Source organism: Cavia porcellus, unplaced genomic scaffold (assembly GCF_034190915.1).
Source record: "Cavia porcellus strain 051 isolate PalLab524CR breed Dunkin Hartley unplaced genomic scaffold, mCavPor4.1 scaffold_19, whole genome shotgun sequence".
NCBI lineage: Eukaryota > Metazoa > Chordata > Mammalia > Rodentia > Caviidae > Cavia > Cavia porcellus.
Window position 1 is genome coordinate 43,395,991 of NW_026947502.1, and position 22,394 is coordinate 43,418,384.

Here is a 22,394-nt window from a genome sequence, read left to right on the forward strand (position 1 = left end):
AGGTCGTGAGGCCAGTGAGTGGACCTGGGCAGTGGGACAGACACAGTAGGCTTGTTGTAGAGTGATCCTCAGCTTAGAACCCTTGGAGGGCCCCATCTTCCTTTCCTTGGGTGGTCTGCACACCTTTCTTTTTATCTGTTATGGAACAAAGCATCAGCATAACACTTCGTTATGGTCTCAGTTTTCCTGCCTGAGAAATGGTGTGAGCATCCAGGTGCATGTGATCCATTCCTGAGTCCTGTACTCAGGAGAGGGTGGGACTTTGCTGCTGGGTCTCTGCTTCCCAGTACCTGGGCCAAGGCCTTCTGTAAATGCTTGTCAGGAAAAAGAACAGACAGTGGATGGGAATGAGAAATGATGGGTAGTGCTAGGATTTTCAAGTTTTATATCCTCCAAATGATGTGGGGAGGGGTGTTCTACCCATCTATGAGATAGGGCAGGGATTGTCAGGTGGTAGAGAGCAGAAAGTATCCTGAAAAAGCATAATGTCTCCCAAATACTTCACATCTGCTAAAATGTGGAATAGGCTGGGGCCTGGTATAGCACACAAAAGGCTGGTAGAGGTGTCGTGGTGGGTTGGGATGGAGGGCAGAAAATCCAAAAACCCACAGGTGTGGCCCTGCCACTAGAGCCAAACCTTGTGGACACATTTCCACATGATTGGTCTTGGATCTTATTTTTCCTGGCAAGGATCTGAGGTTCAGAGAGGTACAGCAACTTGCTTAAGGCCACACATAAAGGAAAAGGAAGAACTGGGTTCTGAACAGTGGGTTAGTGAATTATTTGTTGAGCCCTGAGATCAGAACCCCTGGTACTTCTGGAAGCCATCACTTACCTGGGACCAGGCTGGATGGTGGCACCAGGTGGTCACATGACAGCTAGAACAAACTGGAGTCATTCAGTTGTCATCATGACTACCTGTCACCAGGAGCCAGTACACATATGTGTAAGCAGCCAGGAGATACAGACCTTGGCATGGGAGAACCATAGGTGAGAGGGTTTTCCAGCTTTCTTCTTCCCTGGGAGCCATGTTGCTGTCACAGCCCAGTGAGGGGTTTCCTCCATGAGTGCAGGAGGACCCCCATCCCTGGGCAGAGCAGCAGGAGCAGGGTCTTTCTCTATTGGAAGATGAGCAGAGCTTCTCACATCTCTGTGCCTATGTGAGATTGTGCTGGGCATGTGTGTGAGAAGGTGTTCGTGTGTGTTTAGGGAAGGGTCCTCAGCAGGGTTTGAATGGTAATTTGGAGATTTGCAAATATCCAAAGTGGACCCCTGCCCTGGGGTCCCGGGTTGGGAGATGAGGCTGAGAGTGAGATGGAGAGGTCAAGGTTGGGCCTCAATTGTAGGCTTTAGGGTCGGGGAAGATTCCAACCCTCCTGTACACTCCCATGGAGCGAAGAGGGGCACAGAGGTTCTGCCACCTTCCAGCTGGTGGCCTCAGCCATCCATCTGCCTGGTAGCACTGATGCCTTAGTCAGGACAGGACCTGAAAACCAGCTGCCCATCCACACAAGGGAACAGGTCTAGTGTAGGGGCAGAAATTTCTGGGATGCATGGACTTCAGGAGCAGCATGGTAGATTAGAGCTGCAATCAGGAATCAGGTAGGGCCAGAGGAGAAGCTGGCTGGAGGGATAGCAGAGGGGCAGAACAGGGAGCCCTCATGTAATGGACTGGCCTCTCCAGAGCCATAAAGCACTTCTGGTAGGTGGACCAGAGCCTAACTCATCTGACTCTGAGTCAGAAGGCCATGCTCTGCCCTCCTGTGGGCATGTGTGCCACACTGGGAAACAGAACTGAGGCAGACATCCCTCGTGTGGAGAAAGGAGGATGCTCAGGCTAGGGCTGTCCTTGTGAGGGTCCCATGGCTGCTCAGTGGGGCTGCTTTAGTCTCACTACTGAAGTCACTCTGCTCTTGGCCCATTAGGGGCCTGAATGCTCTTCTAGGATGGGGACTTGTCTCTTCCCATGGTCCTGCAGAGTCAGATGCAGAGGAGCCACTCTGGATCATTGTGGTTCCCATCATCAGTTGCATTGCCCCAGTCTCTGTCCTGTTTGTCCCAGGGGAGCTATGCCCTGTCCCCATAATCTATATTACCTATTGGTTCTTTTTGTCCACTTTGGTAAACACAGAGGACAGAGAATTGGAGTGGCCACGGGACCAAATATGCTTGTCTATCGTAGTGCTGGGTGCATCCTGGTCCCTCATTCAGAACCCCAAGGAAATGCCTGGCTGAACCCTCAGCTTTCACTCACCTGTCCCCAGACCCCTTTCTTTATCTGGTGGTAATTCTCAAAGGAACAGTTTAGAGAGGATGGAGGTGGAGGGAGCAGAGGAGACACAAGGGTAGGGGAGGAACTGTTTTAATGTGGGCACTAACTTCAGCCCTTAGGGACTTTTACCACCCCTATGAGAGGAAAGAGCCTTGGGCTGGGGCGAGCAGCTCAGGTTCTGCTCAATCCTGCTACCGCCTGGTGGCCCTGGAAATCCTGCTGCAGGGATCAGTTTACTCCAGATTATTCTAATGATTTCAAATTCCTTCCAGCTCAACCACTCTAGCTTATTCATTCTCTCAATAAACACACAAGGAAAACTAACAGTGTTCCATTTCCCACCAACAAGGAGCCTTAGATTTGGGATTGGGGGAGGCAATATGGATAGTATGTTTCAGGAAGGAAGGGGTACCTGTGGAGCAAGACTGAGGACTAGGAGGGCTTCTGGAGTGGGCAGCAGGGCCGCTGTAGTCACATCCTCAAAAGCAAGGGAGTGGTCTTTAGCCAGAGGGCCTTAATACAGTCAGGAAAGGTGGTAGCTGCAGGCAGGACCTGGGACCTGGACAACGTTTGTATGGGGTCCTGGCATAACTGTGCATGTCCCAGACCAGAGCAGGTGGGCACACCAAGCTGTCAGGGTCTAGAGTGAGCGGGACAGGGCCCTGGGAAGCAGGCATGGCGGCTTCCCTCAGTGATCCTCCTATTTCCATGAACAACCCAAGGTGGGACTGTGGCTGTTTTCCTCCCACACACAGTGCTGCTGTGAGGTTTTTCGTCACAGTCAAGCAGAGGGGACCTTGGAAGCACAGACTGTTGTAGTTTTGCAGAACACTGTTTTCTCTGATTTTACCTTTCTCTCATCAGCATCTCGTTACTGCATTTCCCTGTGTGCAGTGGTGGGGGCTATTTTTGGTTTCTGGGGCGGGGATGGGGGTTTGTTTCAGCGCAGCAGGGTGAATTTTTAGATTCCATAACTAGAAGTGAACGTGTGGGACTATATTTCTGTGAGTATGTGGATGGATGCTGTGGAGGAGGGGAAAGAGAAGGAAGGAGAGAAACTGGTACATTTCTATCAGTTTTAGAATAAGAGTTTGGGCAGATACTGACCCAGGAAGCGGGTGCGAAAGGCAGATGTGATAATTTTCTGTAGCAGCCATGTTAGATTCACATTGCTTCTGCCTGGTAAACTCCTGTTCATCCTTCAGCACCCAGTCAAATGCTCTCTGAGAAACTTCTCCAATACTGACGGAAGAATATACTGTTTCTTCATACAAACTTCTAACAACAGACTTATGGCCTAGGGGATGATTCTTTTAGGCCCATCTGTTTCCGTTTTCATCTTTGAGATACCCTGAGGGCATCGTCCTATTTTGTTAGCTCTGGTGCCTGGCATCTACTCAAGAAAGAAAGAACACACACCTTCACCATGGTTTCCCAGGGGCTTGGCCCATGCTAAATCAGGCACTGACTCACTGAACCCGCAGTCAACAACCCATGCTGGTAATGTGATAGTGGGGACTAAACAATAAGGTGGCCAAAGATCAAGCTGCAGGGGTTGCAGATCCCAAGGTCAGCAGTGATGGGAAGGGCCAAGATGCATCCCCACAGTAAAGAATTTCACCCTACAGGGATACTGGCGGCTCCTGAGTGACAGATGCCAATCTGATACTCACAAGGGAGGAAGGCTGCTGGTCCCTGGAGTTGGCTTTCTGAGAGCTTGCTGCTGTGGCTGGATTGCATCTTGAATGGGTGGGCAGGGGCTTGCCTTAGTCAACAATCTGCAGAATGCAATGGAAGCTCTGGGGCCCGACCTTAAAGAGTGTGTCATTTGGTGCCATGGCTGATGTTTTCAATAGTAGTGTTGATTTCAGTTACAGAATACCCAATCACACCAAATCAGAAAAGGCAAAAGGGAACCAGGGCTTTAGTTCATTCCATCAGTCAGAGGGCTGGCATGTGGAATCAGATATGCCATGCAGTGGTTCCAGTCCTCAGTCTCAAACTCTGTACCCAGCTGGCAGAACGGCTGCTGTCCTCAGTATCTTGTGCTCACATCCTATGCTGGAGATAGAGGAAAGTAGAAGGGCAATGAGATGGGCTAGAGTATTCCTTCTGGAGGGTTGGAGACTCACTGGGCTCCTTTGGTCAACGCTTGGTCATGAAGGGTCACATGGCCAGCTCCAGCTGCCAGCAAGGCGTGGCACTTTGCTATCTTGCATAGAACTGGAGTTCTGTTGATAGGGAATGATGGGGACATGGACAACAGTGATATTACATGTTCTGCAGAATTTGATGGATGAAGAATCTATAAGCAAGCAGGAGAATGCAGGCTGTGACAGGTTGGAACAGGAGGTACAGGGGCAGAGTGAAGTGGGTGGAAGGGAAGGTACAGACCCTTACTGAGGACCCATGGCTGACACTGTCAGTCTGGAAAGTCAGCTCCACTGTGACAGGCCATGCTGCTTCTCAGGGGGCAAGGAGCCTCTAGGGAAGCATTAATGGGTGTCACATCCAGATTCCTTGTAAAGGCCTCCAACCATCCAACCTGGGCCTGGGCCTGGAAAGGCAGATCCAGCTTAATGAGCTGCCAGCTGAGAGTCAACTGTGACTCAAGGTGAGAGAGCTCACTGTTCAGGGCCTATTCCAATCACTCCTTCTTGTGGCTTCTGTGATCTATCTGGGAGCAGGCATCTTCCTTGGGAATTGTCCCAAGTTGAACACTAGAGCCCAGAGTTGCCCTGATGTCATGTGATAGGCCCACCCAGAAGGGGCAATGAAGAGAGCCAGGGAACCCTGATCTGAGGTCTGGGCCCCAAAGAAGCTGTGGGATGATTACTTGGCATTCTCCTTAATCCTTCTAATTCACCTTAATCCCCATTGCAGGAATGAGTTCCTGGAGGAGTCTTTCTTCCTGCCTCTCCTCTTGTCTTCTCTCCTATCCCATCCACATATATACATGCTTGTGTCACATAACTACTCCCATGTATGTGCCTTGACATATGCTTGTGCTAGTGTCTACACTTGCATGCACACCTGATTGTTCTTGTGACATCTGTTCAATGTTTGTTCATACAAATGCTCCAGTGGGTACCTGTATTGTGCAGTGTCCATCAGCATATTCTCATGTTTAAGTATACAGAGCTTGTTTATACACATTGGTAGTCATGGACATTCATGTGCACACGTGCTTGTTCACATGCTCTCACATCTGCACACATATAGTGTGCTCATAATCATCAGGAATCAGAATTTACCCTGGGAAATTCCAGCTAAGCTCCAGTTCTGGCCTAAAAGAACCCCTGCTCAGGTCCTCCAGGGAGACCATGTGGTAACTTCTGACCATTATCATGTTGGGTGCCTGGAGCTGCAGAGGCCTGACCCCTATCCCGTGCTTAGTGGCTCTGTGCCAGGGTGCCCAGGCTTGAAGAAAGTGTGTAACCCAGATGGGGGTAGGAGTGGCCACCATCGAACGATAGCTGCTGGGAGGACCACGTTGTTGGTCAGAACGCGGGCTTATAGCCTGGCTCTTCTGCCCTGGGTGCGGTTCTTGGTTTACCAGTGGGGACACAGGCTGAGAAGTGACTGGCCAACCCATCAGTCCCATCTCCACGCACAAGCCAGCTTACTCCTTGGTAACGTTCTTTTCTGCTTGAGTCACTGGAAGGCGAAGGAGCTGAAAGCCCCTATCTGGGCTCTGATAAAGGTGGGAATGGGCCTCAGGGGGTCTCCAAAGGGGCCTCCCTATTCTGCGTGGTGTTCGTGAGTAAAGGCCCTTCAATTGTTTCGTGTCTTCCTAGTCTTGGGTCTCTACCAGCTCCTGCTTTTCCATGGAGGACCCTACAGGCCGAACGCCCGCGGTAGTCCTCACTTCCAGGCGAGTCTGAGGACGCGAGAAAGAGCCTTCTGCTAGCGCCTGGTGAAATCGATCTACCTCCACCTTCGCACGCAGGGTCACCTCATTAGTGCCGCGAGCACACCCGCCGGGTCTTTTGGTCGCGCCGGACTCCGTTTCCTATCGCGGGGCACTTTGGGATTCGTAGCCCGTGAATTTGAGACGGACGCACACCATTGGTTCGTGAGGCCGTCACGTGATGTTTGGGTGCCCGGCCCGCCCGGCATCGCCCTCCCACAGCGAGCTGAAGAGCGCAACCTAGAGTCAGTGCAGGTGAGGGAATGGGGGAGTACTGGCTGCCGGGCCGTGGGGCCGTAAGGCTGCTTGGCGGGGAGCGGTTGCGGGCTGGTTACCATGGCTTTTTTAAAAGACAGGGCGGAGCTGCTCCGGTGGGGGCGGGGAAGGGGCGGGGTGAGGTAGGGGCAGGGGCGGAACGAGGGCGGAGCGAGGTAGCTAAGTGTAGTCGCAGGTGTTTGGGGTGGAGGAGGGTCTGGAGGCCCAGCAAGGGAGGCCTAAGTGAAGGGTCGTGGTGACGTTGCAAAGTGAGCACCTAGACAGCTAGAGTGAGGGATCGGAGTAAGGGATCGAGGTCCTCTCCGTGGGGATTCGGGGTTGGGAGGAGGCAGCAGGGAGAAGGACCAGCCTTTGGGGTTGGTGGGCCCGGGACTCTCTCTAGCCTGGAACCTGTTAGTGGTCAGTGCACTGGGCTGTCCGCATTTGAGATCTGTGCCCAGACTGGGAGCCACTTCCACGCCTACTGCCTACTTGTTAACCGCACGGGGTGATCTTTACAGCTCTAGGAGCCTACTTCATCCTCTAGCCCGTGTGCATTTCCTCTGTCCTTTTGGCTATAAGAGTTGCCTGAAGGGTACTGGTGGCCGGGTTATCCCCTGGTGCTTCCAGGTGGCACTGATCCAGACCATCTTGGTAGAAATCCCCCAAGAGCCACCTGTTGCTGGTAGACACAGGTTTCACTTCTTCCCTGGTTCTGGAAGTTCTCTCTGATATCGGGGTGGCAGCTACTAGCTATGTGTAGCCATTAAAATGACACCACATTAACTTGTGGCTTCCAGTTGGACAGTGCAGGTAAGGATTTATGCAGTCATTACAGAAAGTTGTGTAGGCCAGGGTGCTGTTCCTCTGCCCTTCATCCTGTCAGCTACCATTCCAGCTACACTTAGCACCCTTTCCTTTTTGCTTGTGCTCTAGCTTGCCTTACCCTTATGTCTTGGTCTGAAGGCAGCTGTATTTCAGGTCTGGGCTCATCTGGAACTGGTTCAGTGTTTTGATCTCTCTCCTCCATATTTCCTATCTCATTCTGTCTCCTCTCCTCCTCAGCATTCCATATGTTGTCATCTCCACTTCTCTGCTTGTTTTCTGTATTCATGGTATCAATGAGGCAGCGATTGAGATTGTTCTTTAGTATAATATCCTCCGTGTGGCACTGAGTTGTAGGTTGAAAGGTGCAGGTGAATCCGGTTATTGTGAAGTGCTTTGGGTAAATAAAACTGTACTTTCCTGTCAGCCCTTTGTAGAAATGTTCAGTGAGTGCCTGGATACAAGAGTGGTTTGGGGTTAGGAGCCAAGCTGTGATTGCACATGACTGTAGGAGATTGGTAAATCTTACGTTTTGTATTGGAGGTTGAGTTTTTGCTGGTTCACTTCCATCCTTCCTCCCTTTTCCAGGCCTGTGTTGGTGCACTCTGGAAACTTGTAGCTGTTGTAATTGCTCAGCTAACCTGGTTGTTCACGTGTCTGGTCCTCTGCAGGCATAGGGGCCACAGCTTAGTTCTGGGATGGTTGCAGGCAGGCAGGCAGGCAGGTGTCCATCCCTATATTGCTTCCATAGCTTCCCATTTCCTGTAGCTTGAAGATCAGGATCTGACTCATATTTAAGCTACAGTTGTATCTTTTGATTCTTGCTCCATATGCTCCAACACTGCAGAAGTTCTTGTTTCCTGCATATTCTATGTTTTTTTAAACGTGTGTGTGTGTGTGTGTGTGTGTGTGTGTGCATGTGCCCACTTGGAATGCCCGTATACTCCCATGTTTGTCTCCCACACATACCTGTGAATCCCTTCTGGGTAGACACCTCTGCCTTGGTTGACCTGAGCATACAGTGCAACATCTAAAGCAGGTGAGCACCCAACAGGTTTTAATAAGTGAGGATGCTACACAGGAAAAGGCAGAAGAATCACAGGTGTGGAAGTTTAAAACTTAGGAAGCTCCAAGCAGGGAGTAGGGGTCTTACCTTCCGAATGTAAAGAATAGATGCACGAACCATGACCACAGAGGTGTATCCAGCCATTGACAGCCAGACTTTGATATGTGTTGGGGACCCTAAAGAGAGGCATTCTCAAGCTGTAGAATTTGAATTGGGCCAGGTGGCAGGGCAAGGTCTGGTTGGCAGAGAGAATAGAAGCATTTTTCAGGGCTAATGCTAAGATACTATTGAGGTGCACTTAGGAGTCCTGGAGGCCTGGATCTATGCTAAGTTCTTGTGCTCAGTAACTCTGGAAGAAGGATCTATGTGATCTCTATTTTGCAAATGAAGAGACTGCGGCAAAGGAAGGCAAGCTGGCTTGAGTTGCTTAACCATTGTCCACTGGACCCCTGATATATGTTGCTTCTGAGATTGTTGGCATTTTATTGCTCTGAGTAGTGTTTGGGACAAATGAACAGTTGGCTGAGGTGTAGGCTTTTTCTTTTAATGCACAAGAGTGTCCCTATGGCTACAGTATTTATTTTGATGGTGAGTGGATTTTGGCCTCTGTGGCTCAGCCCAGCTACAATTCATTATGTTCTTAAAAATTTGGTTTTGTGCAGCATAAGTAAAAATGGGCTGGTGTGCAGTCTGACAGTAGACCTCTTTGGAGTCATCTGTTTGCCTTTGTGCCTTGAATACTTGTCAGATCTGTGAATGGAGAAGTGACTGGAAAACTAAATGAGAGGATGTATGGTTTATGCTGTTTTCTTCAGCGGTATTACTTTCGGTTATTTTGCTGTCATTTCTGAATTTTGAATTTGTACTCTGGGCTTGGAGCATTCTAATCCTGTCCCATTGAATACATTGAGTTGGGCAGAGAAGAACACTCACAGTGGATTCTGCAGTCCTTCTAGTCTGTATGTCTGCCACCACATCCAGCTGTAGCCCAGAGCCTGGAACCTGTCCACTCGGACAGCAGATGTTTGTTGAAGTGGAGGGTTATGTCAGGGCTGACCTAGAACCATACTTTCTGTTTATGCTGCACTGGAACCATCTAGAGCCTTCTATAGGAAAAGTTGTCATGGCCTGAGTCCTCTGGCATAGAAGAGGGTACCTACAACAAGTACAAACCAGGTGCCTTGAATAGTTTTCTGAAGGTGTTTTGTGAGCAGGGTGCCTTTACCTGAGGAGTTGAGTTGTGGTGGAGATCTTGGTTCAGAATTCCCTAAAATGTTAAATGGAAGCCTGTTCTCAAGAGCATATCAAAGTCATTGCCTGGCCTCCCAGATATAGTATTCTCTGTTAATCTGAGGCTGGCTGAGTCTGGGGAAAAATAAAGATGACCCTCTGCTTGGCTGAAACGTGGACCACACTGCAGAGTCCTTCTTCCTGGGCATGGGTAGATGCTATTAGGACATGGACCACTACCAAAGTAGTCCACTTGTGTGGCTTTGGGTCACTGGCAGTGCCACTGTAGTCAGAGTGTCTCTTGTGAATTTGTGAGGGTGTCAGAGGCTGGACCTTGTGTGAGGTTTAGGACAGAATGGCCCAGAGTCCGGCACTGGGGACACTACCATGAGAGGGCACAGACAGGGCACCAAACCCTCAGTGTGTGTGCAGGGATACACCAGAGAGGCTCCTGAATGCCACTGAGGCCAAAGGTGAATCCTAAAGACTGGGTGTTTTGTAGCTGAGGTGGGGTGAGGAGAATGACCGCTGTAGACAGAGGAAGGCCCTGGGCTAGTTATGTGGTTAGGACTCCTGGCAGGCTGTGTCAAGTAGGGCAGCCTGTGAGCACCTGGGCAGGCAGGAGGCCTGGACTTTGCATGGCTGTGTGCTAAGTAGTTGAGGACCAGCTGATTTGTGCTGAGTTGGTTGTGTGGGGAGGGCTCTGGAGTCTGTGCCAGACCCCACTCAGATCCTATGGCTGGAGCCTACAATCCAGGACTGTCCGTGATTCATGGCATGGTGTTGTGGGGTTGGTCCCTCATGGTGGCAGAAGCACTGTACACTTTTTTGTGGATTGATGGGTTTGGTGGGTAGCTGGGTCCTTCTTCCATTCCTCAGGGGCTACTTGTTATCCTAGCAACCCTGGCTTCTGAGCTCGAGAGAGTGACTTTCCTTGACTCAAAACCAGTGATCATGGCTAGCCCACTGAGAGCCTGCCCAAGTACTTCAGCCCAATAAACCTCTATTGTTTTCTTCCACTGATTAATGGAAGATTATTGTATTGTTTGCCTCTTATTTCCCCTGAGAGAAAGAAAGCCTGGGACCTGGCCCTGCCTTGTACAACTTTTTTTTTTTTTTTAAATGAGCACAGACGTGTAGCATTTTGGCTATGGGACCCTACCTGTGTTACTCATTGATCCTCACTCTGCCCTGCCTATCATGATATTGGTCTGCTCTTAGGTCAGTCTCTCTGAGAGTGGGTGGCAGTATGTCATCTTAAGGATGTAGAAGCTCAGAGTGCTTTTATATATTACTTGAGAGGTATAGGAAAAAATTCCCAAAGCTCAAAGGGACTATGGGAGGTGAGGAAGCACAGCTTACAGGGTCAGTGGAACTATTTCTCTTCTTCACTGCTCTCTGGGCTGCCTTGTCCTGGTGCCCACTCTGGAGAGCCTGCTCTGCCCAGATGGCCAGAGTGTGGTCTGCTTTTAGGAGTGGCATTGACCTGACCGTCTTCACTGTCTTTGGGCCATCATTGTAATAGCTATTACTGTCTCTTGATCCTGCCAGAGTACCTGCCAGATACCTGCAAGATACAGATCAACAGATACTCTGAGATTGAGTAACTTGTACCAAAGTACCAGCCATGACCTGAACCCAACATTTTTACTCAAGAGCCCACAGTACAGACCACTGTGCTACCTTGCCTGCCTTGTGTTCCTGCTGTGTTATTTCTTCTGAGGGTCATATTGGAGAAACCTTCACAAACTTGAAGTTACCCTGTGAGTTGGAGGACATTTTAGTAATAGTGGTTATTATACTAATGACGACTCATTGCTGGCCTCATTCCCTATCGAGATGACATTCTGAAGGAGAATGTGGCCATGGTTTGAGGGTTTTGGGACTCTAGTGGTACTGGTTAATATTTCTTTTGAGTAGTGGAGGCTGAGCAGAGATCAGAAGACTTGTTCTCAGTGAGAGGTGTGTGATGTGGGTGGAATGAGCACCTTGAGTGTCAGTGACTGGTCATGGCCTGTGAAAAGTGCAACTAACTTGTGGGTATGACTGCCTCAGGACTGTGGAAGGCAGTGAGTCACTGAGGCAGGTATTGCCAAGGATTTGGGGCAGCTGTTATACTCAGGGCATCCATCTGTCCATGTCTGCCTGTCCTTCCATCACTGGTGGCTAACCCTGCGCGCAGTCTTCAGGGTACAGATGGGCCTGCACCAAACGTCAGATGATGTAAACTTATGGTGGGGGTTTGGTTAGGGAACACTAAGGGCAGGCCTTTGATGGTGCATGGCATTGAAGGGAACTGTGGGCATCAAAGACGGTAAGAAATCTGTGCTAACGGGTACACTCCCCACTCTGGCACCTTTGGCTGCTTTCCACCCAGATCTATAATTCATTCTTGTTTAGTCTTTGGAAAGGGACATACTTTTAAGCCAAAGGCGCAGAATCAATCTTTCCCAACATTAAAAAACACACAACACAACAGCCCCCTTCCTGGGCTTGGCTGCCCTCTCAGTACAGGCTTTTAAGGCAGTGCTAATGAGGAGCCAGAGTCATTTCTCTAGTCTGGCCTTCTTCCCCTGCTGCATCACCCACAGTCAGGGTGCTAATGAGCACAGTGTGGAGGTGGGCAGGGAGGCAGAGATTGGGGCTAGGGAGGCCTGTTTCTTCCTGGTTTAGGGTCTTCAGTTACCAGAGTGTTTCAGCTAGTTCACAGCCTCTAACTTGGTCTCCCAATGCACTGTTAATATTCTGGCTCGTCTAACCAAGATGTCACTGTGGCTCTGTCACTCCTCATTGAGAATCCTTGCAGTTGCCCTGTCCTTGTGACGTAAAGCTGGACTCATTGCAACTTTCGGTGGTCTTTCTTTATTATTTAAAGAAAAAAGAAAAAAAGACAAAACAGAAAAAAAAGGGTAGAAATTTCAAAAACAAATATTAACAGTAAGAAATCTTTTCCTGGTTTTTCTATCCTTGGAAACCTGCTGGGCTGTTTACTTCTCAAGGCTGCCCCCAGTCTGTCCTCTGGTGTCTTTGCTAGGGCTACCTCCCTGACTGAAATGGTCTCATTTGGTGACCTTCATCCTAGTTTTTAAAGCTCAGCTCAGTGCTGCCAGTTTTTAAGGTTCTGGCACCTTGGCTTTTCCTGGCATCTGCATTTCTTTTGGGGGAAGCCAAGGCAGATAAAAAGGTCAACATGCCAATAAAATGTCTTAGGCTGGCTCCTTCCTTGTTGATTGCAGTAATTTCTTTCTGTGTTTGTTTCTTTTGTGCCTGCCTCCAGGGCCAGACAGTCTTTTCTGTCTCTGTGATTCCAGCATAAGAAAACACAGAATGGGCACTCAATAAATACTTGTTTAGGCATGATTTGATGATTCTGGAGAGCAGTGACTTAAGCCTCACCTTTTGGCTGGTTGGCCTCCAATGTGCTCCTGAGTTCTCTACTCTCCAAAATGACAGGAAGGGATGGGGAGTTCTCTACTATCCAAAATGACAGGAAGGGGTGGGGGGCAGTAACAGTGGATGCTCTATATAGGCAGGTACTGACTCTGCAGAGTAGCATCCAAAGCAGTACCCTTATCCCCATTTTGCAAGAGGGAAGCTGTAGTTTGCAGAAAGCAGTGACCTGCCTACTTTGTTGCCTGGGAATTGTCTTTAAGGTTCTACTGCTTTCTTGATGTGGGCACAGCCCAGCTACCATGAGCTGAGGAGCATTTGGCAGGGGAAATGGAGAGCCCATACTGGTAGGTGGGATGTAGATAGTGCTATAGTGATCCTAAGGAATATCCTGAAGCTCACAACTGAGTGGCCTGGTGATCTGTTTTTCCTGATAAAGAAGGGTATTAGGAGTCATTTTGTTTTTCTCAAGATCTCAAAGCAGGCAAAAGCAGAGTTGGGAGTCTGAGTTCAACTGTTGTCACAGCTGTGGTCTCACTTTCCCATGCTGCCCCTCTAGAATTATGGGACCTATATGGGGGAAGTGGTTCTAGGTGTTCCTTAGAACTGTAAGTGCTTGAGTTACTTCTGCTGCCTGCACTAGCCCCTCCATTCCCCAGACTGTCTCTGACTTGATCCATTCATCTTTTGGGAACCATGCTCCCATGCATGGTTTCAGGAGTTCTGCATAAACTTCTCATAGTATGTGTGGTACTAAGTCTACTGTGTTTGAAGGAATGATGGTGGATCCAGTGAAATCTTTAATTGGCTACCCCTCCCCCCATATAGATGGGCATCTGAGACCAGGGGTGGTTAAGAAGTAATAGAGGTCCTGTCACTCTACCTGGTTTCCTTAGTGTTGTTGCAGAGTTAGTAGACTAACACAGAGGGATGGATGAAGCTGAGACCCCTGTGCTGTCACCAAGAGGTTCCCTTTTAACCCCTTTTCCACCCACATGTCTTTGCTTTTGCCAGGTTCTTTAATATTCAGGAGGCTTTCAGTTTATAAAGTTATCTCAAGAGTGTTGTAGAAATGGAATTATGTAGTATGTAACCTCTGGGGATTGGCTTTCCTGTTTGTGGTCATTCCTTGCACAGTTCCTGGGGCCACTGTGTGTGTAAGTAGTCCTCTTCACTGCTGAATCCTGTTTCACAGTGGTAATAGTCTACAGTTGAACTTAGGCCCTTTTATTGTAGTATTTTGCATTGTTTATATAGTCTAACAGTAGAAACTTGTAAGGAAGGATGCAGTAGGAAGTTAAATGTCTCTATATCTTATGCACAGCCCTGGTCTCTACTGGTGATACTGCTTGTGTTATCTTTCTGATAAAGCCTTTCAGAGCTTCTTGGTGCACATCAGGCAAATCCCAATGTGTGTTTTTGCATTTCCCCTTTTTCTTTTATAAGTCATCTGATACATTTTTGCCCCTTACTTTCCCACTACACACCAGAGTGCTGATGTGAAGAGAGGAGGAAGTCTTTGCCTCTCTGCACAGTGCTGTCTTTTACTTTGTGCCAGCACAGTATCTCATGGTGTGAATGTGCCCATGTTGTGTTAGTCATCTGTTGATGGGAGTATTGATATTTTCAGTCTTCCTTATTCAGAGTGGTGACGTTGGTTTTTTTGCCCTAATGCACCACCTCCGTGCAGCGTGTGTAGAATGAACAGTGCTGGGTTGTAGCCTCACACCTTGTGGCTCACTTGTGCATTTCCAGATTTCCCCTCCCTTCCCCAGGCTAAGCTGGTGCCCACCATAGAAAATAGTGAATGCTGTCTCCTCACCCTGGCCAGAACTGAGTATTATCAAGCTTGAATTATCTGTCTCATTAGGGAACATTTCCTTTATTATGAATGAGTTTGGCATCCTTTCAGACATTGAAGACTGTTTTCAGTTTTTTTTCTTTGTGAAGTTTTGTTGATTTTATTCATTTATGAACTCTGGGTGGCTGATTCTTGTGCAGATTATAAATGAACTCGTGAGTACTCTAAACGCAACTGTTTTTCCTAGCTTGTGATATGCCTTCTTTTTGTTTTGCCATACATGGCAGAAGTTTGCATATAAGGAGAGCTACTAGTTTTTGTATTATGGTTTTGGGTTTTGACTTGTAGACAGAAAAGGAATTCTGAAGTTTAAAACGAGATCTCCTGGTCTTCTTGTTTTCATTGTAGTGTGACTTTTATGGTTTTGACTCATTTGTCTGGTCCTGGTACACAGAGTAATGTGTGGCTGACTTTAGCTTCTCCTGGATGGCTTTCCAGTGGTCTCATTCAGACTATTGGTAACTTGTGTTTTCCCAGCTGGTTGTAGTTTCTACTTCCCTTGCATACTAAATGCCCATTTGTTAGGTATATTTCTTATAAGCTGTTTTATTTACAGTTTACTCACTATAGCTAGTATTTTAATTATTAGGGTTTTATCCTATGTTTTAGTATCTCAAGAATTAACCATTAAACAGTTTACCCTGAGTGACATTCAGGCATTGTGTATGCTTGTTTATGTGCTGACTATCCAGAGCATCACTGGGGCGGGTGTCATTTCAACTAGTTGATTCTTGTAATGAACAAATTTGATAAAAATGTCATTTTATATTTTCTGTTGTATTATCTTAAAACAATTAATGAAAAATATGCAATTTTGGGATCATCCTGTATTTAAAAGATGAGTAATTGGTTAATTAAATATTAAGTAGTTGTCTTTTTTTTTTTTTAAGATAGGGTCTTACTGTGTAATCTAGGCTGGCCTTGAATGCCCTATATAGCACAGAATGGCCTCGAAACTCATGATTCTTCTGCTTTAATGTCCCAAATGTTCAGTTTACAGGCTTTTCTCCCTATACCCAGCCAAATCTTTCTTTTTCCTCGCCTGTTTGTATCCTCCTCCTCCTTGCTTTTCTTTTCTTTTTTTTTTTTTTTTGGAGGGGGGTGTGGTACTGGAGATGGAAGTCAGGGTCTTATTTAAGGTAGGCAAGCACTTCACTGAGCAACATGCCCAGCCCCTCATTGTTTTGTCAAATTTCTTTGTGCCTATTTTAGATTATTTTTACATATGATTTTCTATTCTGTATCTGATGCTCCCACCAGAAATACGCATACACATCTGCACGTAAGTACACACATACACACACTCTGAATATAAAACCCCCAAACTGATTTGTTTTGGCTTGGAATTGGGTTAAATTTATAAGCTCATGTACGGAGAGAGACATCCTTATTATATGAGGTCTTTCTTTTCAAGAACATAGTTTATCTTCTTTCCACTTGTTCATTATCATATCTGTTCTTTAGTAGTGTTTAGAATTTTAAAAGATCAGTTAATTGGTAAAATTTGTATATATACACAAGACAGCTTTTTTTTTTTTTTTGGCAGTATGAGGGGTTACTAGGATACTAGTACCTAGGATTTTTGCGTGGAGCTATATCCTCAGTCCTTTTTAAATTTTTAATTTTGGGACAGGGTCTTGCTAAGTCAATAATTGTCCAGGCTGGGTTCCAGAGGACAGGCTGTGATCTTTATATCTCAGCTTCGGAGCTATAGATACATGTAGATTGTGGAGTGGCTAAGAAAAACTAAATGACATGTACAGTGGTGCCTCATTTGCAGCTGAATTGCAAGGATAGTTCTTTTTTATTTTAAAAAAGATTAATATAAAAGAGGACATAACAAAACATGTCAGAACAGAACAATTTAAGCAACATAATGTTTCACAAGACAACCTGACATAACAGTAGCTACCACAGTGTCTCTTTCCTTGAAATATTTGAGTATACCTTCATATACTATAGTATCAAACATAATAAAACCATTCAAAAGAATGAAAGTATTACAGGGTGTTCATAACCAACTAACAGAAAATGAACAATGGTTACTATTTATCTCCTTGTCCATAAAAATTTTTGTTAATACTATCTCATATAATAAAATCCAATAAGATACAACATGATAACACCAATGGAGACGGAAGACTAAAAGCTTGGTAGGACTTCAAGATGATATTAAATCAGCACTAGCTATTATAATGTTTTGTTTTCTTCAAAATAGTTGTTCATACCATCACAGACAATAAAATCAAACAACCTGGAATAAAACCATTCCAGCTAATGAATGAAAACATTATAATGCTTCAAAGCCATATAATGGGGAATCATGATTACCACATACTTTTATGTATTCTTACCATTTCTTATACTAGGGAGACTATTTGGTATTTGTAGATGTGAGTTTGATTTATTTCACTTATCAGTATGGTCTCAAGCTGCACCCATTTCTTTATAAATATCTCAATGTGATCATTCTTTATAGCTGAGTAGTACTCTGTTGTATAAAAATACCACAACTTTTTTATCCATTCCTCAGATGATGAACACTTAGGTTGTTTCCAAGATCTGGCTATTACAAATTGTGCTGCTATAAACATGGGTGCACATATATCACTGTGGAATGATGTTTTCAGTTCTGGGAATATGCCTACAAGTGGAATAGCTGGAACAAATGGGACTTTCAATCCCAGCTTTTTGAGAAATCTCCAGACTGACCTCCACAATAGTTGCACCAATCTACACTCCCACCAACAGTGCAAGAGAGTTCCTTTTCCCCACAGCCTCTCCAGCATTTGTTGTTGGTGGTTTTCTTGATCCTGGCCATTCTTTCAGAAGTGAGATGGAATCTCAGTGTGGTTTTAATTTGCATTTCTCTAATGACTAATGATGATGAACATTTTGTCATGTATTTATTTGCCATTTGTATTTCTTTACCTGAGAACTGTGTATTCATCTTAGATGCCCATTTTTGGATTGGATCTTTGAATTTTGGGGGTCTGATTTTTTAAAATTCTTTATATGTTTTAGACAGAAGTCCTTTGTCTGAGGGACAGTTCACTAAGATTTTTTCCCAGTTTCTGGGTTTTCTTTTACCTATGCTGGAGATTTCTTTTGAGGTGCAGAAACTTTTTAATAAAAGGTGATCTGAATTATTGATTCTGGGAAGTATTTCTCTTGTGGTTTGATTCCTGTTCATGAATTCTCTACCTACCCCTATGTTTTCAAGGTTTTTACCCAATTTGTCTTCCAGTCGATTTAGTGTTTCTATTTTAATATTCAGATCTTTGATCAATTTAGATTTTAATTTAGTACATGGTTATAGGTATGGGTCTAGTTTTAGTTTTTGGCATATGGAGAGCCAGGTTTTCCAACACCATTTATTAAAGAGACTGTAATTCGTCCAGTGAACATGTTTGGCTCCTTTATCAAAGATAAGGTGGTTGAGTGTGTTTGTAGTTGTGGTTGTATCTTCTAATCTATTCCATTGATCTTTGGCTCTGTTTTTATTTCAGTGCCATGTTGATTTTACTACAGTTGCTTAAAAGTATAACTTCAAGTCAGGGATTGTGATGCCTCCTGCCTTGCCTTTGCTGCTTAGAACTGTCTTTGCTATTCTAGGTCTTTTCTGGTTCCAGATTAATTTTAGAAGTGATTTCTCTACATCTATGAGGTATACTGATGGTCTTTTGACTGGGATTGCATTGAATCTGTGTAACAGTTTTGGGAGAATGGCCGTTTTTACAATATTTATTCTTCCTATCCATGAGCAAGGGATGTCTTTCCATTTTCTGAGATCCTCTTCAGTTTCTTTTTTCAGTTTATAATAATTTTCCCTATATAGATGTTTCACTTCTTTCGTGAGATTAATTTATCCTAAGTATTTCATTTTTTTGGTTGCTAGTGTGAAGGGTGTGGCTTCTCTTATTTCTTTTTCAGTGATTTTGTTGTTAGGGTATAGGAATGCTATTGATTTTTGAGTATTGATTTTGTATCCAGCTACATTGCTGAATTTATTTATTATATCTCAGAGTCTTTCTAGAGTTTTGGGGGTCTTCTATGTAGAGTATCATGTCATCTGCAAATAATGATAATTTAACTTCCTCTTTTCCTATCTTTACCTCTTTTATTTCTCTCTCTTGTCTAATTGCTCTGGCTAGTATTTCCAGTACTATATTGAATAGGAGCAGTGACAAGAGACACCCTTGTCTTGTGCCTGATTTTAAGGTAAAGGCCTTCAGTTTTTGGCCATTTAGTATGATACTGGCTGTTGGTTTGTCATTGATGGCCTTTATCAAATTGAGGTAAAGACCATCTATTTCAATTTTCTATAAGGTTCTTATCATGAATGAATGTTGGACCTTATCAAAAGCTTTTTCTGCATCTATAGAAATGATTATATGATTCTTGCTTTTGGCTTTATTGGTATGATGGATTACATTTATTGATTTACATATGTTGAACCATCCCTGCATGCCTGGGATGAATCCCACTGGTCATGGGGTATAATCTTCTTGATGATTTGCTGCATCCTATTTGCCAATAGTTTATTGATGATTTTTGCATCTGTGTTCATTAGGGAGATTGGCCTCTAGTTCTTTTTTTTAGTTGGGTCTTTCTTAGGTTTTGGTACTAGAGTAATATTTGCTTCCAGGAATGACTTAGGAAGGATTGTTTCCCTTTCACTTTCATTGAAGAGTTTGAGGAGTGTTGGCATTAAGTCTTCTTTATATTTCTTATAGAATTCTGCAGTGAATCCATGTGGGCCTGGGCTCTTCTTTGTAGGTAAGGACTTAATTACATTTTCAATTTCATTAATGGAAATTGGGTTATTCAGCAGTTTTACATCTTCTTGAACTAGCTTTGTTACTTTATATGTTTCTAGCAGTCTGTCCATTTCTTCTATGTTATCAAACCTATGAGATTAGAGGTTTTCGAAATAGGTGTTGATGATCTGTATTTCTATAAAGTCTGAAGTGATTTTGCCTTTTTCATTCTTTATTGCATGAATTTAAGCTTTGTCTTCCCCTTTTTAAATAAGGTTGGCTATGGACTTATCAATTATTTATTCTTTCAAAGAACCAACTTTTTGATTCATTAATTCTTTGGATTGTTTTCTTAGTCTCTATTGCATTTATTTCTGCTCTGATTTCTATAATTTCCTCTCTTCTTTTGGCTTTGGGCTTGTGTGCTCTTCTTTTTCTAGATGTTTGAGGTGTAGCATCAGCTTATTTATTTGTATTCTTTCTGTTTTCCTGATATGGGAACTCAGTGCAATACATTTTTCTCTGATGATTGCTTTCATTGCATCTCACAGATTCCGGTAAGTTGTATTTGTATTTTCATTTGTTGTAGGTATTGTTTAATTTCTTCTTTAATTGTCCCTGTGACTCACTGATTGCTCAAGAGTATGTTATTCAATTTCTATGTGTTTGTGGGATTTTTGCAGTTTCTTTTATCATTAATTTCTGGTTTTATGGCACTATGATCTGATAACTTACATGGGATAGTTTCAACTCTTTTGCATTTATTTAAATATGTTAAGTGGGCTAGTATATAGTCTATTTAGAGAATGTCTCATGTACTGCTAAGAAGAATGTGTATTCTGATGTTGTTGGATGAAACATTGTGTATATGTCTATTAAGTCCATTTGTTCACAGGTGTGATTCTGTTATTTTTTTGCTAACTTTCTGTCTGCTTGATCTGTCACTTGGTGTCAGTGGTGTGTTAAGTTCTCCTGTTATAATTGTGTTATTGCTTCTAAGGTTTCTTGGGATGGGCTCGAGGTTTGAGATTGTACTTTAGTCTTTTGTTTTGTCATTTTCCTATATTTCTGTGTTTCAAGTGTTGTTCCAAGGCTTCCCCTGGGCCTGCTAGAAATCCTTTTCTATGTCCTCAGCTCCTAGGACTCTGGCTGCCCAGTTCCCTGGATTAAGCCAGGGTCACTGGGGGTGGAGCATGCAGGCCCAAGACCTGAGGAGCCAGTTGAGTGTGACAGGAAGCTGGGAAATTCCCTGACCATTGGGAGCGATGATCTTAAACTCTAGGGTTTCGGGATGGTATGGAGATACTCACAGGTCGAGTGTCAAAAGGATAGAACGAATTCTATGACTAGAATCACAGAAAGAATTAAGTTTGTGAACCAAAATACCTCAGCACAAACTTACAGGCTTATGACTTTTATGGAGAAAATGTATAGAATCTATTTTCAAGAACATACTACTTTAACTGTAAGCCCCGTGCTTTACAATTGATCTTTTGAACTTATTGCCCAATCTTTCTCCTCTAGCTCCCCCATCCCATGATATTAGCCATTTTACTCTCTGCTTCTCTGAGTTCAACTTTTAAAAAATTCCTCATATGAATGAGATCATATGAGAGTGTTTGTCTTTCTGTGCTGGGTTGGTTTTACTTAACACAGTGTCTCCTAAGGTCATTCATGTTGTCACAATGACAAGATATCCTTTTTTTGGTAAAACTGAGTAGTTTTTCTGTACCACGTTTTCTTTGTGCATTCATTGATGCAGATGTAGGTTGTTTCTATTTCTTGGCTTATGAGTTATAGTTTGGATCTGAAATTATCCCCTAAGCTCATGCATTGAAGGCTTGGTCCCCCGTGCAGCAGTGTTGGGAGAGCAGAACTTTTGGAAGTAATCAGATCATGTGGGCTCTGACCTCATCAGTGGATTAGCCCATTGATTTGTTCATAATTCTATAGGCTAGTGGGAAGTGGTGGAAATTTAAGAGGTAGGACGTAGTCCTTGGGCACATGTACTTGAGGACTGTCTTGTCCCAGATCCTTTCCCTTTTTTGTGATCTTTTCCTCTTGTGGGTAAGCTGCTTTGCTCTCCCACATACTCCCTGCCTTAACGTTCTGTCTCACCATGGGAACAGAAGCAATGAAGCCAAGTGTCCACGAACTGAAACCCTGAAACCATGAACTAGAATAAATCTTTCCTGCTTAAAGTTGATTTATGCAGGAATTTTGTTACATCAATAGAAAGTTAACTTGGGCATACAAATTTCTCTTTGCTATATTGATTTATTTCCTTTATGTATATACCTAGGAATGAGATTGTTGCATTTTCCTATAGGTCACTTTTCAAATTTTTGAGGGACTTCCATACTATTTCCAATACTATAGTAATTTTAAAATATTTATAGGATTCCCTTTTCTCTACATCCTTGCCAATGTTACCTTTAATCTTTTTTGAGAGTAGCCAATCTTACAGGTGTGGGTTATACCTTGTCTTGGTTATTGTTCTCATTGCTGAGACAAAATACCTGATATACAAAATTAAAGGAAGAAAGTTTTATTTTGGCTTATAGTTTGTAGACATTTCAGTCCTTAGTCATCTGACTCCAAGGCAGGGTGGCCTGGCAGAGAGGTATTGCAGAGGAGAAATAGTCCATTCAGGGCAGGCAGGATCAGTGTAGCAATAAACCTGCTTTCTTTCCCTTTTATTCCACCCAGGGTACAAGGGTATTGGTTGGCACCACTCACACCCAGGGTGGGGCTTCTGTTTTTAGTAAATCCACTCAGACATAATCCAGAACTATACTAAACCAACTAGTGGACTAATCTACTAC

At 44.6% G+C, this 22,394-nt stretch overlaps 1 long non-coding RNA gene across 5 annotated transcripts in view; it reads left to right on the forward strand.

Annotated features, from left to right (window-relative positions):
- Positions 1-5,735: 5,735 nt before the first annotated feature.
- The window catches only part of LOC106028418 (uncharacterized), a 208,971-nt gene continuing 192,312 nt past the window's right edge, over positions 5,736-22,394 (forward strand). For 4 of the 5 annotated variants that reach the window (XR_010041174.1, XR_010041172.1, XR_010041177.1 and 1 more), the window contains exon 1: positions 5,736-6,437. This is a non-coding gene — a long non-coding RNA (uncharacterized LOC106028418). Of the gene's footprint in view, positions 6,438-19,545; positions 19,589-22,394 lie in introns of all 5 variants that reach the window. The other variant, XR_010041175.1, reaches the window with a different exon arrangement.